Raw genomic sequence first — 19,390 nt, 5'->3', positions numbered from 1 at the left:
GTCACATTAAGTTCACCTGTAAAGGTTATTGTGCATTTTAGCTTCATCCTGAAATTTCACCCGCAAGCCGAATAGCCCTAACTTTTTGTGAGTAGAGAATGTGGCGGGCTCTTTCTACATTGCGGAGTGACAGAGAGGTGACATCATGCTGAAAATAGATCTTCATGAGCTCAAGGCAGCTATTTGTGAGTACTTGAAAGGCAAAACAATTCTTTTTTTGTGTGAGAATTAAACTGTAACTGAGAAAATATTTGTACCATTTTTCAATTTTTTTTCTAGAAAAAGAAACTAGATTCAGATGCAAGGGGGACGTCTGTGCAATAAATCTACAGCTCTACCGCTAGATGGTGCTGTGGCCTTACTGAACTGCTTTGGCGGCTACACGAGTAGCAGCACTTGGCTGGATGAAAAGCTGAAATATCTGCAGATGCATCTCAAGACTTGCTGCTCACAGAATCCAACAGGACAACAGTGAACCTACGAGTCACAACCTGGATGGTTTATCTTTCATCCCATCTCACTGCCTTCGTCTAAGATTGTTGGAACGGTGGGGCCTTGGCTGACAGACACGCAACACATTTGGCACTTGAGGTTCCAAAGAGACTGCTATTCATTGGCTGTCTGAACTGGATATTGTTACTGAAGCTTGTTGACAATATTATTCAAAAGCTTTTTTTTCTTTTTTTGCATCACTGCATGTTTGACCTTCACGCCTGCAGTGGAGCTTCCTCTGATTTCTCTACTTACACAGGTTTGAAATAAGCTTTTGCATGTTGCACAAGTGAAATAGTGATCCTTGCTTGTTTCCTAGCAGGTACATTGTTTGGAGAATATGCAGACAGTGGGATCTTCATTTTGAAATATACTGCACGCTGTCGAGGATCGATAAAATCCACTCGAATTAGTGTAATGCTATGCACTTTTAATGGCGTACTCCAGGCCAAGTCCTATTAAAAGCTCTGTACTGAGTGCAATTCATGAGGCCATCATTTATTCACGTATAATCTGATCTGTGTTGTTCTTCAACGGCACATCCATCGGAATCAATCTCTTATCATTGTATTCTGTTCAATATTGTAAAAGCAGGCGTTAGGCAAAGATGTCACGTCTGAAATGTGGTTGGAATTTTTTTCTTACACATAAACAATCTTATTATCGCCGGCTTTCTTTTGGTTGTTCCTGGAAGATGTCTCATTATATTTTTGATGTCTCATGGTGGGATCAACCAAGTGTTTGGCACAGTACAGAAATACAATAAAAGCTTCAGGTTTCTGTTTAATGATCGGATTTTTTTGGGGGGCCTTCTATTTTAGGACAAAAGCGTGCATGCGCGCGCGCGCGCACACACACACACACACACACACACACACACACACACACACACACACACAGCCATTCTACTGTAGGAAAGGTCATTATTTCAACCGAAATGCAGCAGACGCAGAGTTTGCTTGTGAAATATGAGGGGTATCTTGGAGAAATGTTGGTTATCACCAGGTGACACAGAGCCATGAGCTTTTTTAGTGTGATCCTGTGCGCTCCTTAGAGACTCGCGTCGTGCTCAGCCATGCGAGGAGGGTGTAGTGTTTTCCACAAATGAGCTCCAATTTTGGCAGTGGAGTGACAGGCCACAGGCTCTGAGAGGATCTTGGAAGAGTCCTGGAGCAGGGCTTTGACAGCTAAAGATGCCAATTTTTATTTCTGCTGCCACGCATTCAGCTGTAGGTCCATTCAAACACAGGCTACAGCTTCAAAAGACCGTTGTGTGATCCGCTACTATTCTGAAGGTCAAGAGAGGCTCGTTGTGACTGGATGGATGCTCTCATTCTCCTCTTTCAGCTCTTTGTTTCTGACTTTCCTCTAATTCGTTATCTCTTCCTGTGTCCTCTCTTTCTCTCTCTCTCTCCCTCTCTCTTAGCCAGCAAGGCCATTAGCATTCATTCCTTACATAATAGCAAAATCAGATTGTGGTACTTAGCAAGGATGTAATCAAAGTACTGCACAGGAAATTTAATTCAGGTAAAGTTGCAGTTAAGGGGGGATAAATTAAAAAGCTCTGTATCCATAAAAACGTATGGAGAACAAGCTTTAGAATTTTGACTGATGGCGCTGCTGGAATTGGATAAGCTATTCATTTTATTTCTTGTGCTACAGCAGATAAATCAAAGGAAAAACGCTGCCAGTGCTCATATTAATGGGCCTTTTGCATTACGGCGACATCTGAGTGCACTGATAAAATACTTGTGCATCTTAAAGGGCAAATGATACATAATCCTTTATGTGAACCGACCACTTTTCTCCCGGTGTTCCGTTCAGTTCACACTAGAAGAAATATATAAATATAGCACGGCAAGGTCCTCAGAAGGGCAAGTCCCTCCCTGGAGGTCTGAGAAACACTTGGCAAGAGTGACTCTCAGACCAGTCATTTGAGTTGTCACACACTCCCTTGATTTATTTCTGGGTAGTCGACACGTCTGCGGGCCCTGGTGAGGTTTCGCGAAAGAAAACACCACACCGTCGCAGTTGTGGAGGTTCAAATTTGACTACATACCAAATAAAAATAAGTTGGGTTCTTAGAGAAAAGCGTGTGATAGGTGGAAACAATTATGCAAAATAAACCCGGAAAAAATTCATAAAGCATTTGTATTCCCACAGTTGAATATTTGAACTTTGTTTGAGCAGGTTTGAAGTTACAAAAGTCAGTAAGAAGTATACATTTTATCTGATTCCAAAATTAAACATTCAGTTGAAGTTAACCATGGGGATTCGAAGTTCTTTATAGTGAGCCAGTTTATTTGGCTCACCTCAGCAAAAAGATCCGTCTCTTCTGGCTCTTCATTGTACTTTCGGTTCATTTATTACCGAGAAAGTTCTACTTCCTTTGCAACTAGAGCGCATTTGTTCTGCTAGCTATGTTGACACACACTCTACACACACACACACACACACACACACACACACACACACACACACACACACACACACACCATTCACTCAGTGCCTGTCATCCCATTTTGTATCAATCTACAACTATGAAAAAAAAAATCGTTCACAACAAAGAGCCGACCCTATGAATTAGCTCGTTTGCGAACGACTCACATCACAAATTCAAATATAATGTGGTCCTTTGGAGCCTCCAGAGCCCAAACAGTGAGAATCAACTTGTAAATAAAAAAATATGTGTATATTCATGTAATCTGGAAGTTTTAATGAGGGAGGCGATTAGACGCGTTGAAGGATTTTAATGCGGTAATTATAATTGTACTTCTGCACGATGTCGCACACATCGTAGTAGTAATAGCGTGGAGGGGGTGTTTAAGTATTTATGTACAACATCAGTGTAACAAAGCAAGTATTATAATTGATCCACGGGGTAAAATGTGCCAAATTACTAAACTGCAGATGATCATTGTTTCAGAAAATTCATCATTTACAAAAAACACAAAACGTAAGAAGAAACAAAAGAGCATTTATGGAATATGAAACCATAAATCCCTTCATTTCATCCCTGTGGTCCAAAGTGAGAAATTTCAGTTTTATATTCCAGTGTAGCTTCATGTGTTATGACAAGTACTGTAGAAAAAACGAATTATCATACACTAATTGGAATAAAACGATCCATGTTTGAATGTTTTGGTTGTTGTTGTTGTTGTTGTTGTTAGTGAGGGTTTTTTTCCCCCCCATTCATTGGCAACAGCAGCATGGAATGACAACAAGCCATATGAGATGGATTTAGGAGCAGTTATGCTGATGTATGAGGAAGACCACATGTTGTACTTGGCCACACTTATCGGCTTCAATAGCTGACTTAAATACGGGGGTCAGTATCCAAGACGGGTTTCAAAAATAAGCTGGAACCAAAGGCTGTTACGAGGAGAATGCAGAGAGTTTCATTTATACGGGAGGGCAATGCTGTGTTCCCAATGAGGCAGGACGCACAGCAGAGGGATTAATGTGTAAATCTGTGGTGCAACAACTGATGCTGCACTTGAAACAATTTAAATAATCTCATGTGACTTTTTCGCCGTGCGTCTCCGGCCCCTGGAGGGTGGAATGCACAAATGTCTGGCTGTATTTCCCCTCCATGTAAGAGCGGGGTGACTCATCTACCTGTCGTTCACGTTTGTGTGCAGCTTCTCTTCTCTTACAATTAGAAAATAAACTTGATTACAAATTCACTTAATTTTACTCTTGGCGGCCGGGAACATCGCTGATCGGAGAGACATAATTGGAGTCAGTGGACCACCACCAGCGGAGCTTCGCTTGGCTGTAATGAATGAGGAAAGAGGTGAGAGAACACTAAAACCAAGACCCTGGGAGGTGTGATTCATTCAACTGACTTTTCAAATCCATGTGAGCCGGCACAGCACTATCAGCATTTCAAAAACAGCCTAAAGCTTAAAAATTTGTAATTTAAATTTTAGAGTCGACTTGTGAAGTGACCTTTTTCCTGAGAAAATATGTTTTTCTTTACAAAAAACGAATAGAACATCTACAGCTGGTTCGAAAGAGACTACTGAGATTATTAATCGCTGAGGAGAGATGAAGTACCCGCTTTTCACCCATCCATGAGCAGGGAACATGGAAGGGTGAGTTGCACCAACTGGGATTTGATTTAATGGAATATTTTGGGAAATGTTCACTTTCTCTCGTGGAGTTTAATGTATGAGAAAGACTCAGTCCTTCTCACTTTTGTCCCACATTTGAATATTTACACAAATATTTGAAACTGCTGTTAAATTAACAAAACCTTCCTGCAGATATGTGGGGGGCTGCCTACAGGCTGTGAGTTCATCTCACGCTACCTCAGAGATACATGAAGTACACAAGGATATATGAAGTACAAAAACTAGAAATAATGCAGCTTGGTTCTGTGCCTGCTGCAGTGACTCTCACTTCTGACTGCTACAATTTTTCCAGGTCATCTCAAGTCCCAGTGGGTGATTGTTCTGTATTTGAAGAAAGTCCCTCAGAACCTTTCAAAGATTGAGGTGGCAGTGACCTTTGACCTTCAACATCTATGCAGTTCGTTGGAAGTATGTGGCAAATTTGGAGAAATCCCTTCAAGGCATCCCAGGGCTATCGCATTTATGTGAGGTGACCGTGATCTAAACCTTTGACCCCTAAAACTGTTCGGTTCATCCTTAAATCCAAGTGGAAAGTTGATTGAGCCAAACTTTCAGAAAGATATTTCAAGGCATTCCTAAAATATCTTTTTAATGAGAATGGGACGGATCTCACGCACGTGTGCGGCGACAGTCATTTTGACGTTGGACCACTAAAACCGTTTCAGTTCATCTTTAAATCCCAGTGGAAAATTGAGCCGAATTAAAAAAAGAAAAGAAAAAAAAAGTCCTTGAGGAGTTCCTGAAATACTGCATTATCATGAGAATGGGAGCGATATTTCACTTACGTGAGGTGACTGCCATCTTGACCTTTGAACACCACAATCTTTTGAGTTCATCCTTAAATTCCGGTGGACACTTGAGCCAAATTTGAAATAGTTTCTTCGGGGAATAGCGGAAACATCAAGCAACCTAAAAATATGATGCCTCTGGTCTATGACTGTTGCCAGAATCATGAAACTATTTTTTTCAGTTGGTGCAGGATGCAGTGCACTCCACCAAAGGTGGAGAAATAAAATCAATAGTTGGAACTAATCTGCCGTAAATATTTAATATTCACAGTTTCTATCAGTTCCAGAGGGATTTAAATGGATTTCAATCAGTTACAAGTACTTTTACTGTTTCCAGTGGATGTACAAGGCTCACATGTGGCAACCGCAACACTGAGACTGCAGTAAAGTGGGACACTCCTCCACTTGTTGCCACAAACTATGCCTGTGGGTATTTTTTTGGGGTGGGGTGGGGTGGGGTGTGGGTAGGGGGGGTGCGTAAGCCGCAGACAGCACCAGTCACCATGGCTTTGCTATTTCACCGCCCCTCTTGTGTCTTCAAATCAGCCAAAGTGGCTGTCGACTGCCACAGTTGAGACCGATGCTCTTTGAGGACTTGCTGCAGACTGACCACAGCAGCTGCAGACAAAGCCTCAGTGTTAGTAGAGTTCGGGGCTGAGGAAGAGGAGGAAGGAATGAGGAGGAGGAGGAGGAGGAGGAGGAGGAGGAGGAGGAGGGCAAAAAGAGGGAGAAGAGATGTGGCTCTCAGCTTCAACTGCTGGTAGAATGAAATTAAAAAAAAAAAAAAAAGAAGAAGAAGGATCAGTGGAAATGGGACCATAATGGTGCCCACAGGAATGTAAGTTTCAGACATAACAACATGGAGTGGTCACTACACGGCCAAACAGAGAGAGAAGAAAAGGAGAAATTCTATGACACCCGAGGGAAGGAGAGGAAGAAAATAGAGAGGAGGGATAAAGTGTCCCCGTGAATGTAACGATTCAGCAATGTGACTGGATGTGCAGGTGCGTTTGTGTGCCATGGGGACGAGGTAGAAGGTCTCAGGAAGGAAACGCAGAGACTCACAGAGACTCACAGAGACTTTCACTGACAAGGAGGCTAACAATCTTGGCTTGGGCAAGCTGCCATAGAAGCTTTCAGTGTCATAAAGGATAAATCATGACACTCTAAGCATCAAAGTGGCACTCTGCATCTGCAGCAGCACTACTGCTCCACGGACGGTCGAGCCGAGCAAATACGAAATGGCAATTTTTAACTTTTGCAGTTTCCGTCTATGTCTATCGCCATGGAAGCCATCAAAGGTACATTAAAGCAGCTATGAGTTACAAAGCGCCAGCATGGTGCAATACGCTGTAAAAAGTCTGCCCTTGGCTCAAGGGTTCTCCTCACCAGACCTTGATATGAATCAGGAAGGTTGTTCTTTGTCTGAATGTTACATTACTGATGGACGATATCAAGTTTCATTCCATAAGTGCATCTAAGTGCAGGGAAAGTAATGATCCGACTGATCCTGTAAGACAGAGTCAATAAACCACTTGCTCATTTATTTTCACCTCTACTGGCCTTTCAATTAATTTGGAGATGGCCATTGTTTCACCATCCTAATGCTGTGAGAAACTGCTTCATTTAATACAATCTTGGTTGTTTCAGGGATTTTTTTTTTTTGGCAAGTCGTTCGTTCTTATTCCCACTGTGGGAGTTTTGAAGCGCTTGGTAGTACTGGTTTGTTTTTAGTTTATTGAGGCCATTTTTAAATGTCATTATCCCAAAATATGTGTTGATTATTGCATTATCTGGAGACAATGGAGCTTTTGATAATGGGTGGATACGAAAGGCCTCTCTCTCCTGATGAACGGCTGCTTAACTCTTCCTCTCTAGGAAAACAGCTTCCATCCTCTCTTGATAGCGAGCTTCTTAGCACGCGGTCTCCGTCTTCTCCAGATGAAAAGATAAATCAACTTCGGATGGCAAGAAAATGTGCTTTGTTATCTTGAGGTGATGCAAAATTAACTCGTAATAGATATCTATCGTAGGAGATATCTTTAAAAAAAAAAAAAGAAAAGAAAAGAAAAGAAAAGAAAAAAGAAGTAATTACAGGAATGACCATTATCTGTGTCCAAAATTTTGGATACTTTGGAAAAGCAAAACTGAAAACACATTTTCTTAAGAGGCTTTAAATTTTGTCTCAGTACAGTACGTAGTTATGTTTTTCTTGAAATCTCTATCGTCTCAAGGACAAACTTCTTCATCTTGCTAAAGTCTCTTTGGCAACGTCTGATACCTACAAATGTGACAGGAGATATAGATTTTGACTTGACAGTGTGATACAGACATGAAAGGTTTCCCAGGATGAAGTACATTCATATGAATGATGGAGGAACTTCATAGATGCAGACTGGAGACTGCATGCCCCTTCATGCGCCTCTAAATGATAATAAAATTACAGGCAGCAATAATGATTATCTATTATATTTGATCTAAGACTGTTGGTACCAGCAAATATATTTGTCAGAATCTGAGTTATTTGACTGGGAGGGGTGTAAAATGAGCCATGGCATCTGCAGCAGACGGAGCCGTAAACAGAGTTCTGCCTTAATTAAAAGCCTTATATGCTATTTTCTCCAAAGCGATCCCTCTTGACATATGGCAGGTAGGAAGGAAACACACGCTGAGAAATGACGAGTAGAGCGTATGACATGCAAATAACAACTTCGTCTCCTTCTCATTTTGTCAAAGCGTGTCAAAGTGTGTGACATTCCTCACACGCGCGAGGGAATGCGGGAGACTCTTTATTTGAAGACCGACGCACCTTTGCAGCGTTTTGTATTTTGCCTTCATTCCGCGGCGTTCAAATCAAACCGCCATCGCAGGGAGAAAGTGGTGAATACAGTCACCTGAAAACATTCTGTCATTGTGTTTCAATTCGGGCTCCTTGAGGAGTCAAACACATTCTGCTGATGCTACACAGTTAGCTGCACACCAACCTTCCAGAGGCATAAAGGCTCTCAGCTCTCCCATACCACAGCTCCATGCCCGGGGGCTATTTAAGCACAGGAGCAGACCGCCAAGCATTAGACCTGGACGACGCTACAGCACAACAACACAATATCTGCTTGACTTTGCAGCAGCAGCAGCAGCAGCAGCAGCAGCAGCAGCACAGGCAGAGATTAACAACCATGTAGAACGCTGTTGACCCTCTTTGCTTCATAAAAATCCTCCTTCTTTATTACTGTGTGAGGTGGAGTTTCGCGGTGTCCCGGAAAGGAAATTAAAAATTAAGTGAACCCGACTAAATCTAACTGAAATTTGAAATTGAAAGCTTTTAAATCTTCTTTTTTTTTTTTTTTTAAATAGTAAAGCATCTCCCCTGTTTTTTTTTTTCCCCTTTATAACCGTTCTCAATCTGGTTTATTTGTACTCGCGCAATTCAGATGAATGACTTCCAAACATCAACGCAGTAGCGTGCGAGTGATCACCAAGTGAGTGTGGGAAATAAAATCAAGAAAGCGGGCTTTATTCTTACAGTGATGTAATTTGTCTCGACGTAGATTTGAAAACTTACAGCTGAAAACTACGTGGTCAAACCTAGAGGAGGAAGAAAAAAACGATGAAAGAAGTTTTTGAGCTAAGACTAAAAGATAAGCTGAGTTATCAGAGAATCGCTTACCATGAAAATGTGTTGATCTCAATTAGTGTTCTTTTAGATGTTTCCCTGTGATGGTGAACCTCAAAACGGAACCTATAACGGTTTGGTTCTATGGGTCCGCCACTGGAACTGCTGGTCCAGCCGACTTCTAACATGCAAAATCATTAGAACCCTGAACCACCAGGCTCTGCTGGTTCAAGCAGCTTCAAATCCTTGACCTTTTTCCCCGACGACGGTTATTGGTGTGATTGGATGTACGGCGCTCTATTTTCACTATCTGTACAAATCCATCTTCCTCACCCTTTCTCTCAGCAACGTTTGTTTACTCGCCACTGAAACAGCCTTGACATTTTCACACCCTTTTATGAAATCCATTAATTCTATAAATCTATGACTGAGCAGCCTGGCAACAGAAATATACACCGCAGGAACCAGACCTTTTATCTGACTTCTTATTTAAATCAACAGGACTGCTTTTTTCCCCACCTTTTATGATAGAAAATATTCTGTTAATCAAGTAAGGAAGATGTTATAGTTCTCAAAATGACATTTTTTTTCTTCAAAGCAGGACCCTTTCAACCCCCCCCCCCCCCCCATTTAAAATATAATGAGATTTTTGTTTTGGCACATGTGGGTCGTGATATCAGATTCCCAGAATTCAACATAAAAAACGTTTTGGTTCGTTTGTTTTTTTAACGCTTTTCACGTGACCTGCTGGTTTTAAATTGTGTTAACGTACCTAAACATCATCCACTACAAAGATAATCTCAACACAGTCCTTTTAAGATTTTTTTCCCCCCCCAGAGCAATCGGGGAATAAAAAAAAACCAACAAGTCCTCCAATCCAAAAACAACCACATAAAGCTTTCATTCTCAACCATAAACCTGTTTCCTTAACTGGCTGGAGACACCGTGGCGTTCGAAACCGTTGAAAAATAACGATGTTTTATGACGTGTCAAAGCTTTGGTTCAGGTGTGGTTTTGTTTAGGCTAGATTAGAGACTAGATTACAGACTAGATTTAGGGAAAGTTTGCGGTCTGGATTTATATAAGCACGTTTGGTAAGGGCAGCAAATGATTGTGGTGTTTGAAACACAGTTTTGACTCGTGGTTGAAAGTAGGCTATGAGCATCGGTCTCCTGTTGCAACATCTGTGAAAAATATGCAACTCAAAAGCAATCTGGAGCCAGGCGTGTCAACAGGAAAAAAAAGCTTGTATCTCCCTTGCAAAGGGGTTTTGTTTGACCCCTCAGTCCCCCATTTTACCACCTATATATTTATACGCTTGCTCAATTTTTTTTTGTTTTTTTGTTGATGTCGTTGAATTTCCTAAACGTCGGTACGGGTCGTTTTCAGGGCTTTTATTTGGTCGTTTTTCTTGAGAGGAATGTCTCAACAATATGGCCGACCCCACAAGGCAAATTCGCCCCAATAAATCAAACTGTAATTTCGCTCTAAATGCACCTTCAGCCCGTATTTGAGTAATAAGTAATCAGGTGGAGGAGACAGAATACCCGGCACATCGGTCAGTCACCTCCCTGCATTGTGCCCAGTCACCTTTCTGACACTCAGTTCAGTGGTTTTGTCTCGGCAGACAGGGAGGCTCTGTAATGTTTCATAATCAAGCTTATCCACCCAAGCGTGGAGAGCAGCTGGACTGCGCTGATATTAGTATGCCCCTGGTGTGGCGTATAGTGACAGAAACTGGAGCTCTCTCTCACTCTCCCTCGTCTCTCTTTTCATTGCCCGGTGTCAGATGGAGAATTTTATGTCACAGAAGGTTGGAGTGAAATGTGTTGCCGCTCCCACCCCAACCCCCCCCCCCACCCCCCCACCCCAACCTCCCAACCCCCACCCCAACCTCCCAACCCCCCACCCCCACAAAGATTGGCTTTGTAGCTTTTACGGTTTTGAGGTAGCTGGTCACATCAGGGAGGTTACTCCTTCAGACAGCTTATTTGAAGATGCAAATGGGATCTGATTTGTAGGCTTAAAAAAAAAAAACAACAACAACAACAACAAAACAACAACAACAGGTTATAAAAGATGGACAAAGGTTTTGAATGCGCTTACAAATTTTAGGTCCCTGACAGCAGGTGTGGGGGGAAAAAAAAGCAAAAAAAAGCAGGTGGGCTGCTGGCGTGGAGCTAATCTGACAGGTGTTAAATCAGATCTGGCATTTACAGCTTTATGGTAAATGTTTCGGTCACCCCCACTATGACAGATGCCGTAATTAGAGACAGTGAAAATCTACTCATCTCCACTATGTTTGCGCCTTTTTTTCATTTTTCTTTTTGGATTATTTTGGTGTTGCAATTCCAGCCGCCCATCACAGGGGCTTAGACAGGAAACCAATGATTATTTAGGGCTGGACTTGTAATTGTTTGAATACTGATTGTACCTAGTAGCTATTATTAATCTGGTCATTTGCAGTATGCTAAAGGGGAGCCTGCTGCCTTTTCCTTACAGAATAAAATATAGATTTATACAAAATGAATCTGGCTCCATCATCACTTATGTGCATACATGTAAATGGGGTGGTGACGATGTCTGCAGGGCCACTGCCCTCTGGCTCTATTTCAATGTTTTTGTTTTGTTGTATTTAAGGTGATTGAGAAATGCAGGCAGTTTGCTCTTCCTAGCCGATGTTTTGTGTATGCTAGCCGGCGGTGTTTAGCAGCTGTTGGTGTTTCACTTATCCTAGGTAGTATTCAGCTTGTCCCAGCCTGCATTTATCTTATCCTAGCCAACGTTTAGCTTGTTGTAGCAGGTGTTTAGCTTGGCCTGGGCGGCGTTTAGCTTGTCCTAGCTGGCGTTCAGCTTGTCCAAGCTGGAGTTTAGATTAGCTGGCATTTAGCTTGTGTTTAGCTTGTCCTACCTGGTATTGAGCCTATCCTAGAGAGCATTTAGCTCGTATTAAAATTTGTTGAACTTGTCCTAGCTGGTGATTAGCATATGCTAGCAGATGAGTGCTGAGTTAATGCAGGGCTGGGTGAGTCTCTTAATATTTTCAAGGGTCAATGTTTTATGTTTCTGATGCTGTTGAGTCCAGGAGGAGGGGCCTTATTTGAATGACTGTCGTTAACAAGCTTTTAATAAATTATGCAACGGGCTCTGCCTTTAAGTATCCCTGGGGAAAACATCCAACATTGGAGATCCTGACAAATAAAAGGTAGGGACCCCGTTTTTACACGACCTATGTTTTAGCTCTATGGCTTCATATAAGCCTCATATTAAATTTATCACAAGGTGTAAGTATTTAATATTTCAAATAACTCACTTTGTGTCTTTTTGCCCGCCTGCCTCATCTGTTATATTCATGTGTTACATAACTCATACAAGATTAATAAAGAGTTGTCATTTCATCCTCCTGCCTCACTTTTAGGATTCAGAAACAATCATGAATTTGAAGTGGTACAATTTTACAAAAACAGATTCAGAAAATGTCATCCCATAAGTTTTACAGTACAATGTCATATACCATATGATTTTTTAAAAACATTTTTGAGGCAGTTTTGTTGACAACGAAGACACAAACAACGAGAACCCGAGACCAGAAACCTACGGGAAAAATCAGAGACAGAAATGAAAGCAAACACAGGAAGACCAATAACCACAACACCTTCCACAGAAATGTCTATCTTTACCCCAAATGGTTTGTGGTTAAATTTGCAAACAAAACTGCTCTTAGACATTGCCAAAAAATTGAAATCTCCCTAAAGCTTAGCCTGCCATTTTTAGTTAATTCAGGAACTAAACCTAACAAAATATCAAACATAGGATGGAACGATACATAAATTAAGCTCTGTTTCCTTACCACAAAGCACTTCTTCAGGAACTTCTGACCATAATTTCAAATTATTGTTCTAGTTCACCCACGATGATAAAACCTGTCATTTCTTGTCGCAACCAGGTGGCGCTATTACTAACCGGCCAGAAAAATGTAATGGTTCTTTCTTTGAACAATCATACACTCCTCCACCAATTTTGGAGAAGATTTGCCAAGTAGCTTTTGCCTAATCTAGCAGAAGGTCGGACAGACAAAGCTTTGCGGAGGTAACAGTGCTAATTAGGATGATTCCCACAAAATCTGTAATGGATTATAGCAGCTGTGAACGCCTCACCTCATAAACTTCACTCCCACAACAACAACGGCAACAACACCGACAACAAAAAAGTGGATTATTTTCTTTAGAATTCTGCAGCAGTTTAACAAAAGGAAAGCATAATACATTTTTTGGGGGAAATTACACGGACCATTTAATACACATAACAATTCAATTGTATTTTATTGTTGCACGTATTAAAGTAAATGTACAGGAAAACCCAACAGTGATTCTTTAAGAACAAACTTCCAATGGAGTCTCACAAAGCTCATTTTCAAGTTAGTTTTCTGAATCTGAACACATTCCAAGAACGTGAGGGCGGGGGGCGGGGGGGGGGGGGGTAAAAGGTGTTTGCAATGCCCCTCTTCCTTTCTGCCCATAGTGACTTCATTGGTTACCAGGTCCTTGCCCTGACTTCAAGACTGATAACAAGTAAGGTTATCATCTCAAGATTTCTCAAGTGAAATATAACGTGAAAGATTCTCACACACACACACACACACACACACACACACACACACACACACACACCCCTCTGGTCCTATTTTGGTGCTGTTAGACAGAGAGAGAGGTTGAGTACCAGACAACGAGAGGAGGGTCAGCGGTGGAGTGATAATCTCAACTGCAGTGATGAGCTGTTGAAATGGACAACAATGACTCACGACTGAAGAAACAAGGGATGCTGAAGAGCATCTTACACGTCTGCTCTTGTAAATATTGAGTCATATCAGCCAGAGCAGATGATGCTAATTCCGTTTTCAGACTGTGAAGAACTCCTCTTATCTCCTGAACACGGCAATAGAACTCCTGAAGTAGGGGAGTTGACCGTTGAGGACCTTTGCTTTTTGTTTGGATGTGAAGGATTCCCTCCAGTGTGCAGCACTGCTGCTGGTTCAACATGTCTGCCAGCGCCTGTCACAATCTTTCTTTTGTTAAAGGCTTTTATCATCTCCCCCTGCCTCCCCCCCCCCCCCATTTTTTATCTCCTTCCCACCTCCAGTCTCTTTGCCCTTTTGAAATCTCCTCTATCACACAGGAGAAATTCTAGCATCTTGCAGTAATTCACTAGATTTACCACTGCAAACAGTCCTATCGTCACTCTGTTAACTGTCAATATAGTTTTTTGTTTTTGTTTATGTTCACCAGGGAGACACTAGCGCTGCATTCTAAATGTAAAACCTTTCTCTCATGATGTGTGTTTTCTAGTTCGATCTGTAACTCAAGTACTTACCTGGATATCATCTCGAGGTAATCGTATGCCTCACTTGACACTCGACTGGGAGTAAAGACATGATTTGACTCTGGGATGAGATTAGTAATGACATTTGAATTGTCACGTCTACTCGTTCCTTCAGTTTCGTCTCGAGTCTTTAAGTGAGACACAAGCACGTATGGGATTCCGTATAGTAAAACACACAACTCCAAAGACAGCGTATCCCTCATCTTCCTCAAACGAGCTAATACCAAACTACAAAATCATCAAGACAATTCTGCCTGAAGGGATACTTGAAGACATCCCACTTGAAAAGCAACAAGCAGTTACTTTACGAGTTGCTGTCACTCTCAAACACAAGCCAGTTTGACATCAACACATGTGAGAGTATCCTAGTGGGATTAACTGATAAACAAGGGCATGGCAATCTGGATTGAGCCGTGAAAAAGAAACTGGTGTTGTGAAACTAGAAGAATTGTAACAGCAGGCATAAAAGTCATTAAAAGAGGAATTTTACACGTTATATATGGAGTCATTAAGACTTTTAGTATGTTGGTTGTAAACAATTTTTATGTGCAGTATCTCTGTAGACAAATATCCCCTATCAAATACTGCTCCCAGTGCTGAATCACTTCACCTAGCTTACTGCTGACTGTTGAAAGTGCTATGATTCTGGTTCTCCCAACTCCTTTACCACAGGTGTCTGTCTGGTCTTACACCTAAGTTTCCACATAGTTCTGGGTTTGTAGGCGCATCACCCTGAGGTCCATTCAGTCCTTCAAGAACCTCCGTGATCTTCAAGTCTCTGTGAAACTCCTTAAGCTGGATACGCTGCGTACATGTTTAATAAACTGAGCTTTCACCGCAGATTTCAGAAAAAAAACGTATAAAAGGTGTGCTAGCAAAAGGTAACAGGCGATTGTGGGTTACCGGACACGTTTCTGTCCTTGCATTGCTTCGTGTGTATATTTCCCATGACTGGATCACAATGCGGACTTCCCAAAATTCTTCACATAGGCCAAAGGAGTCCTTGTTGAACAGTATACATCTCGATTCAAAAGCATTATCCACCCACACACACTGGCACAATCCCCTGAAGTGCCTTGCGAACAAGGGGGGGGGGGGGGGGCAAACGAAACAACATGTACAGTGTATAAAGTGCAGAAGCACTTGATATGCTAATGAAAAAAAGGATGCATAAAATGCTTCACATAAATTTAGAAGCAGCCAGTTGTGGAATACGGCAGCCCCTAAAGTGCAGAGGGTTTTTTTTTTTTTTTAATCGAACAAAGCTGCAGAGATTCAGTGACTTACTTTGAGAACAACACTTGAGTCTAATATGGCGCGCATTATGAAGAGTGACCAGCTCGAGGTGCAGTTGGATGGAAGCTAAGAGTTGAGAACTGCACGTGTGTGTGTGTGTGTGTTTCACTGTATGTATGAGAGGAGGAGGGACCCACACTGAAAGTTAATGAGAGCGGTGAGATCTGTCACTTGTATATCTCCCTGATGCAATTGTAAAAGCCCGTAGCTGAGTTGGAGAGACAGAACTGCTGGATCCCTAAACGAGAGAGCAGATTTGAGTGGGGAATGGGATTCAGGCTGTGTGTCATTGCTAAGCACTATTTGAATAGAGCTGCAGGGAAATATAATATTGGTGTTGATTACAGCAACTAAACAAGAGACTGCATGAGGGGCTGAAGACAATGACGGATCAGCTGTGAGACTCAACAGCCTCACCTCTTTCTGTCATTTGTGAACTGACCAATGACCAATTCAGCTGTGCTAGACATTTGCTTAAAGATGTAATTCATGTTGCCTCCCAGATGCCCCAGGACATGAATACTGCATTTAGTTCGACTCGAAACACTGACATTATTAACGAGGGCAATCGTGTCCAGGCCTGAAGTGAACCCTGTCTGCCTGTGCAGAGCAGCTGGATCTCCAACAGTCCCCTTTGTGTTTATTAAAACTGCGACTCTCTGTGGATTCACTCAATAAATGCTTTTGATTTGTCAGAGAGCAACATTTTATGTAATCGCACCTCACACGGCGTTTAATAACCTGCGTTTTTCCCATTATCCCCTGCTGTGTTATGTCTGTGACGTATGTCCTGCTCTGTGCTGTCTTTTCCTCTTCCTCTTTCTCCACCCTCCCCCCCTCTGTATCTTCATTGTGAGGCTGTCAAAGAGCGTCTAGCCAAGTGATGAGATGAGACAAAGACCATGATATGCCTCCATCTGTCTCACCTGCAGCTGCTGGCTGATTCAAAATATGTGACGGAAACATCAGATGTTCACTTTGATCTTCAGCATTACTGCTGAGAACAAATACAGGACTTTAAAGTGATAGTTCACCCAAAATAATTTACCAGGACTTACCATTACATGCTTTGAACTCACGAAGATGGTTTTTTTTTTCACCCCTACTTGACTGCTTGGTAACTCTTGAAGTCAGGAAACAACAGTCACATTTTTGTTTCTAGCTTGAAGCTACTGGAGACCGGCAACTAACAACAACAAAACCGTCGATGGCCGTTCAAAGGTCTGCGATTAAACTGGATGATGAGAGTTTCGCTGCTGTTCATAGTCAAGTCTCTGTTAGCTTTAGCCTACAACGATGTAGCCTTTCCTGATGTTTTTGTGAGTTTCAGACACCTAACAGGGAAAAGTGAAACACCCTTCTGAGACCTTTGCACAATATCTGTATTTCCATATGCACTTTTTAACCCCTGCATGCTGAATATTCTATTAATGTGCATCTATGGACTTTTTTTTTTCTTTTTTCTTTTATAGATTTCCATTCAGCTCTGACCTGCTGTCCATTTCAAACCTGTCCATCTCTCTTGATGCAAACAAATGTGTCGTTCAAACTTTTCATCATTAATGTCACACAAAATAAAGCAAGTGGTTGACTGACAACATGCGAGCAGCCATTTGCCTGCTAGCAACTGAATTAATTAATCCTGTTTGGGAATAGTTGGAGCCACTAGTGTGTGAGTGTGAATGAATGACTGACATTAGCATCAAGCTACCGTTTAGCTGCCTGGAGCACAATGGCTACTTTCTAATCTTTCATACATCCTTTGCTTTGCATTCTACATCCCTGAGTTTAGAACTAATTCATTTGTTGCCAATGCACAGAATTAAGATTTATCAGCGAGGAAGTCATTTTATGATGAATATGAGGGATTCATAATGTTGCTGACTCTGTTCTGGGGGATTCTCAGGTGTGAGCTTCCATATCTGAAGTGCTGTGATGCTGAACACCCTTTAAAAAAAAATGATCAGTAATTGTTCTGTTTCAAATGCTGGAGTACAGAGTCTGAACAAAAGAAATTGTGTTGCTGGCCAACTTCTTAAGGATCACACTGTATGTGTAAAGTAGGTCACATGAAAAGTGGAGCTGGAAAGGACGGTCCGTGCGAAGCGCTGAACAGATGAAAGTTCAGCTCAAGTATGAGTCATCACGGGTGAGGTGGTGGGCAAACAACCTTCCTGTGTCAATAATGAAGGAGGAACTCTGTGAAGAGTGAACTGCCAATCAGCAGCTCGCAAATGAAACGGAAAATTGAAATTTGCTCTCACCTTTAGAGATGAGGGAGCTACACTGGGAAGTAAAGATGAATTCCAGTTCAACATTGAAGCAACGCTCACAACAGCAGAACAGCGTCAGACGTCCTGATTGACTTAAGGTTGTTAAGGTGCCATGCTAGCTTTCACCATGAATTGCACACCAGGGTTGAACGGCTTTCCTAATGAGCATCTGCAGCACTGTCAGCATTGCAGTAGACGTTTGATGGCAAACATTGTAATGTGTTATTCTGTTCAAGTGAGAAACAACAAACACTGTGGAAAAACAGTCCAGGACACGCAATCAGACCCTGCAAATCCAGAGCATGAATAAAACATGAGCAGAACAGGAAGGTTTTGCACTGTGAAGTCTCTCTGTGGACTTCCAAGCATAGACGCAGAAACTCGAGCAGGCAGCAGGTGAAGATGCACAATGGGGGACTTTTATCAGTTGTTCATTTTTGCTCTGCAGGTTTTCTGTCACACACGCAGAGCTCCTGCTGAAAGAAATCTGCAAAATTTGATTAGAAATATGAACTTTATGCTAATACACACGAATCTTAAAAGGATGTCGCTACTGAAGATCCCTTAGCAGATATGTTTCTATCTATACTGGACTCTACTAATAATGTGTTGCTGGTGGGTTTTGTTTTTTTTCCAAATAAAGATGTATTTTTTACAATCCCTGAAATGTTTTCTTTCCTCTCTAAAATCATGCACTGTCATGATTTCAAGGAACACTTTTGCCAGTTAGCTAACAGGCTATCAGACCTCTGCAGCTAAATCTGTTGAGCTCTTTGCGCATATTTCACAAGACTAGATGGTAAAGAACAGACAAAATTACCCTTGCATCCCGGGCTATTAAGTGGGTGGTTTTTTTTTTCCAATCATCCACAAAGAAAATACTGCTTGTGTTAAACAGTAGGAGGCCGAAACCTGACAAATCGACGTGGAAACAAGGTGTGAGGGAAAAGAAAGCAGAAAACAAGTGTGAAAAGTGAGTCGACCATAAAAAAAATAAAACCTGACATCTCAAGCGAGTAAGTTTGAACCAATTAATATTTCGCATCAAACCGATCAGACCTTGGATGCTATCCCATAGCGTGCATGTTGCACGTCGCTTCCCAAACTTGAAGACTTCGGTTGGTGCTGCAGTGCAACTCTGTAATTGTCCTCATTCTCTTTGAGGGAATCATTGAAAGACTGACCCGTGGGTCTGCTGCGAATTGCATTTTCCAAATTTCACTCCGTAAACTTTAAACGTGTGTCTCCGTTACTTCAACCGCCTCTCACTGCGTGGTACAGTATGTACAACATCTACCTTATGGCTTCTTGGCGTCTAGACTTTGTGGAATTTCAGCTAAAATACATACCCAAGATAAACATGATCAGTTTACAGTGTGAATTCAGATGCGTAGTGTCCTCAGGCATAATAAA

The sequence above is a fragment of the Aulostomus chinensis genome, chromosome 23, assembly GCF_037954235.1.
Source record: "Aulostomus chinensis isolate RoL2024-O1b breed Wild chromosome 23, RoL_Achi_v1.0, whole genome shotgun sequence".
Classification (NCBI taxonomy): Eukaryota; Metazoa; Chordata; class Actinopteri; order Syngnathiformes; family Aulostomidae; genus Aulostomus; species Aulostomus chinensis.
This window is presented reverse-complemented; position numbering follows the sequence as displayed.